Source organism: Primulina eburnea, chromosome 9 (assembly GCF_022965805.1).
Source record: "Primulina eburnea isolate SZY01 chromosome 9, ASM2296580v1, whole genome shotgun sequence".
NCBI classification, from domain to species: Eukaryota; Viridiplantae; Streptophyta; class Magnoliopsida; order Lamiales; family Gesneriaceae; genus Primulina; species Primulina eburnea.
In genome coordinates, this window is record NC_133109.1 from 390605 (window position 1) to 396439 (window position 5835).

Sequence of the window (5835 nt, forward strand, 5' to 3'; positions counted from 1 at the left end):
ATGGAGGGTTTTGATTTGGGGAGACAGTTACACGAGATAGTGTTGAAAATTGAAGTTTTTTTTTCTCATATTTATGTAGGGAATTCATTGATTGATATGTACGGAAAATGTGGGAGTTCGAATGACGCCAAGAGGATTTTAAGTCAAATGTCGACAAGGGATTGTGTTTCCTGGAATTCCATGGTTACAGCAAAACAAGTGCTTTCTGGTTATATCCGTTCTGAGCAAACCCCCCGATCAAAGCGCTCCAAGAAACAAGGGTGTTGTGAGAGATGAGATATCTTATAATACTATGATTGCAGGGTATTGTGATAACGGGATGATTCTCAAGGCAAAAGAGCTATTTGATCAAATGGAGTGTGAAGGTGTAAGGATTTGATTTCTTGGAACACTATGATTTCGGGGTACATGGATAATTTCAGATTCACAGAGGCTTCGAAAATGTCAACAGAATTAATGTTAAAGGGTGAAATTGAACCAGATTCATTTACCCTGGGGAGTGCTCTTGGTTCTTGCGCTGACTCGGAATATCTGCTATTAGGGGAGGGGATTCATTCATATTGCATCATCAAAGGCCTCTGAGTCGAATCTGTTCGTGAGTGGAGCATTAGTAGACATGTACTGCAGATGCCAGGAACTGGAATCTGCAGAAATAGCCTTAGAGCGGGTACATGAAGGAGATATAGAATTATAGTCATATGGAATGATTTAATTTTGGGTTATTCTTGAATCTCGATGCAACCAAGTGGAAAATATTCAATCATGTCTGCAGCATATGAAAGCATATGGATTGGAGCCTAATGTATATACATGGAATTGAATAATTGCAGGATATGTGGAGAATGATCCCCACGAGTTGGCTCTGCAGTTGTTCTCTTATACGCATGCTTCAAAATTGAAACCTGATACATATAAGGTTGGTATAGTTTTACCTGTATGCTCGAGGTTAGCCACGATCGAATGGGGCAAGTAAATTCACGCGTATGCTATCAAATGTGGATTTGACTCAAATGCTTATATTGTAGCAGCTCTGATAGATATGTAAGCCAAGTGTGGTACGATCAACCATGCAAAACTTGTTCATACGAATGGAAGAAGCTATAATCAATTAAAAGAAATGATGGTGCTGATATTCTTCTTGATATTGCTCAATCAATATTTGGACCAGTAGTTACTATATATATATATATATATATATATATATATATATATATATATATATATATATATATATATAAATATAAACATGTATGAAATATTGTTATCTCCTCATTATCGCCTCAATACAAATACATTGTTGCATACAATCTTATTCAACCATTTATATCATAAATTTACAAAATTGTCTTTATTATTGCCTTTTAAGTTATAGTTCAACTATAACTTAAGATGTGTAAATTCAACTATGGCGTAACACCAGCCTTAAAACAATATACATGTATGATTGACCTACTAAGTCGTGGTGGCTAGCTCGAACAAGCTTGCAAAGTGATCAAGAGTATGCCTATGGATCCGGATACAATGCTTTGGGGTGCCTTGATAAATGGTTGTGCTATTCACGAGGATGTGGATCTAGGCGAAATGACAGTATCTAAGCCTTTTGAGCTAATCATTATGATTCTTCTTTAGTGAGTCTAATTCATCCAACATGGCTTGTTGCCATTGATGTTTGTCCTTGGAACTCATTGCCTCACTAAAAGTTTATGGTTCAGTTGCACAGATGTTGAAAGAATAGGAAATCAGATCATCATAGCCATATGTTTGTGGAGGCTTCTATCTGCCACTAGTTAACCAATAGTCATTATCTTGGGTGAAATTTCTGAGGTGGATCCTCTGGTTGGGAATCTGTATTGGGATTATCATCATCATTCAGTTTGTCAAGGGTTCGGAAGCTCCACTTTGATTGGTATATGCTCTTCTGTACTGATATCATTAAATTTTTCTGAGATGCACTGAAGTTTCTTCATAGGGATTAGGTGTTCATCAAAAGTTACATCTCTACTGATGATTGTTTTTGTTTTCCTTGGTTCAATACATCATAAATTGTAACCATTTACACCTTCTGGATATCCTGAAAATAAACACTTTAAAGCTCTTGAGTCAAGTTTTCCTTGTTTGACATGTGCATATGCTGCACATACAAACACTCTCAGTTGATTCAAAATTGGAGTCCTATTTGTCCATTTCTCCTTTGGTGTTTGGAAGTTCAGAGGCGTGGAAGTGGAACTATTTTTCAAATAGGCAACACTCTCAGTTGATTCAAAATTCATGAAAGATATGTTGAGTATGATATTTTTCACTGCTGTGTGCTATGTATATGTATTTGTTATTCCTGGTACAGGTGTGTTGAGTTTTTAGACTCACTAGGCGTGTGTGATGCAGGTGAGCTTAATGAAGAGGAGACTGGAGGTGCCGAACTCTGAGTAGGCAGACCTGGTAAGGTGACATGACCCGAGGACCACATGTTTTCCGCATTACAATTTATGAGATTGAGAGGATAAGAATATTTTCATACGTTGATGATTTTAAGATTTTTATTAGCTTATGTTCACGTAGGATTGTGGACGAGTTTGTTTATTTTAAACCGTACTTGTAGAACCCGTAAATCAGTCTACGTATAAGCCATGCATAATTCTAGATTTTTAAAATTTAATTGACTTCATTGCATGATTATTTTAATGCATTTCTTTGAAGTTAATTATTTTATTATTTCAGTTCAGTAGTTTGATTGTCTCAGCATTTCAGTTATTTCAGTGAGGCCGGATCGGAGTTGGAGTTTTGAGATAGAATTTAAGATTCGAGAATTATTTCCGGAAGTTAATTTAGCTAGCAAGTAAGTTCATTTAAGTTAAAAAGGGAGGTTTGAGGATTTAACTTAATTATTTGAGGTGATTAAGAAATGAGCTCATTTAAGTTACTTAATTAAGGGGTTAGCTCACTAAATTAATTAAAAGATTAGTGAGGCTTTTAAAGGTTAGTGATTTACTAAGTAATTAACATTTCCCCCTTCATTTTAATTGGGAATTTCGGCCACCCCATTTGTCAAGACAAACTAGGACTTGCCAACTCACCTTTGACCCATTCTTGGTTGATTAGCATGCTAATTCTTTTAGCTATTTTTTTCCACCTTAATTAATTAATACTAGACCACTATCCTAACCCTTGATTGGCATGATAAAATCGGCCACTATACTCTAGAACCATCCAAGAGATCATTTGATAGCAATTCAAATTCAAAATTCAAATGCATGAAGACTTGGTCTTGATATCTTCCTTATATCTTGCACCTATCCTCCTCTCTCCCATAACCACTTATTCCCCTCCCCCTTGCACGAAAATTAGAGCCATTTCAGAGTGTAAAGTCGTGAGTCTTAGCTAGGAAAGAAGGCAAGAAAAATCGAGAGCAAGGAAAGGTAGAGAAGCTAGCCACTCCGTCTCCTCCGCGTCGGGTCGTCGTTGTTTCTTTTCGTTTTCTTTCAAACGAAAAATCCAGGCATGTACATATGTTTTTTCTAAACCTCAATCAAGTCATATTAACATTATTTTCATGATTCATGATCACCCTTCCATGCCAAAAACGAAATACAGCACAGAATTTTTAAGGAAACACATGCAGATTTTTTTTGAGTTCTTGAGCAGCTTTACGGTTTCACTTGTTGTGATGTTTCAGGTGGATGGCTCGACTCCAGGCTCCCAAGGCTATATCTAGACATGTTCTAGGATGGATTAGGATCACTTTAGTCCATTATTTCAGTCCACATGCTTGCTGGAATTCGGTTTTGGACAGCAACCTTCCACAGGTGCTGAAATGTGGTTCGAAAATTCTGCTATGGTGTCAAGGAGAAGGGATCTGATCTTGGCTGCCCCAAGGGCATATATTCATGGTTAGATTGCTTCCCTAGCATGTCTAAGACGTGACTAAGTCGCCCTTTTGGTGGCTTGGTCCATGGCTTATCGGTTTTGACACAAAATGCAAGAACAGCCCCCTTTCCCCACTCGGCTTTCGGTTGGTACAGCATGTATGGTTCGGTTTGTGGTGATTGTGTGGATCTTGGTTGGCTTGTTAGCCATTAGCCACGGTTCAGACCATGCCTCATAAGGTCTAGATCGTGCCATGGTCAATTAAATGATCACCGGAACGATCCATGACAATAAACGAAGCAAGACACCACACGCATGTATGAGTGCTCATGGTTGGAGTTTCTGATGTTTGCTTGAATGGTTCGAATTGTGGCTGGCCCTGTGCCCTTAGCCATGGTTTGGGTCATTCCTTGGGATGCTGGTAAGGGTCTCCGGTCGGTGGTTCACGCCCCAATGGCCGATAGACTCGAAACCAACCCAAGACGAGCAAGTGCGCAGCTGCTGGATTTTGACAGCAAGTTGCTGTGTCGTTCAGAGGCGTCGTTTGAGTTCTCGGTTGGCTTTTAGCCCATGGCCTTGGACTGGACAGTGCCTCATTGAGTTAGGAAGGTCATGTTTTCGACCGTTCGTCATTCGGATCATTTTTGAGGTCGTACGAGAATTTACGGTGCGACGTGCCATATTGATTCTCGAAAGAGCGTTTCACGTTTTGGCCTCCGTTGCACATGGATTCGACCCTCATCACTTTAGGAGCATAATTTCAGTATGTTTAGCGTATTTTAATCATGACGTCACGTTGGTTCAGTGTTGGTTCGGGTTGGTTTAAAGTCATGATTAAAATACGGAGTCGTTAAGCGTAATTGTCAAAATTTTCAAACTTTAGTGCATCATTCATCCAAGAAAAATCTATTGCATATTTTATGGCATATTTAGGTCGCAGCGAGCCTGGGGACGATCCAATCCATTCCAGTTGGTAAAATTTCAGGATATTTTCATTATCGCCAGTTAATTATTTTACGTGCATGAAAACAGAAAATGATTATTTTTGAGATTTATGCGATATGGCTTGTGGTGCATTCACTATGTGGGAGTATTATTTATACGGTCGCCAGTGACCGCTCAGTTCAGGTTGGTACCATCGGGTCTTCAGTGACCGCTCAGTTCAGGTTGGTACCATCGGGTCTTCAGTGACCGCCAGCTCAGTTCCAGGCTCCCCGGTAGTCAGTTACCGATCAGTTCAGCTTAGTGCAGTGGCCACAGGCGTAAAACATAATCTCAACAGAAAATTTTACCAGTTATTTCAGTACAGGCTCCAAGGAGCAAATATTTTTACTATGATTATCAGTTCAGTTATGCACGTATTATAATTGCTCAGTACAGATTATTTTCAGCATCAGTACAGATTATTTTCAGCATCAGTACAGAGTATTTTCAGCATGAGTACAAATTATTTTCAGCATCAGTACATATTATTTACAGCATGAGTACAGATTATTTTCAGTATACCTCATGACATGATATTTTATCCCATGCATATTTTACTTCAGATTTTACTCGTTACCTGCGATATATGCATGCTGAGTCTTTAGGCTCACTAGACTTGATTGTTGTAGGTACTGATGAGGTCAGGGCTGAGGGCGGGGACCAGTGAGCTAGCTTGGGTCGGCAGTAGTGGCACCCGAGGACCTCAGTACAGCATTTATTATTTTATTTCTCAAACAATATTTTTATCAGTCGTTGGATATTTTTAAATCGTGATTTTTGGCAACTTTATTTTCTTCCGCTGCGATATTTTAAACTTTGACTTTGTTTATCAGTTGACTTTATGAAAGCGGCCATTTAAGTTCTTTTAAAAAGAAAATTTTTAATTTTCCGCAAATTTTTCAAGCGAGGATTTTCGGGCCTTCACAGTTGGTATCAGAGCCTATGTTCTTGTAAAGGGTTACACTACTACTGACCACGAGAAGCTCACGA

General features: G+C 38.8%; 1 pseudogene; it reads left to right on the plus strand.

Moving 5' to 3' along the window:
• On the plus strand, positions 1-1171 carry LOC140842095 (putative pentatricopeptide repeat-containing protein At3g25970; annotated as a pseudogene).
• The last annotated feature ends 4664 nt before the right edge of the window (positions 1172-5835 follow it).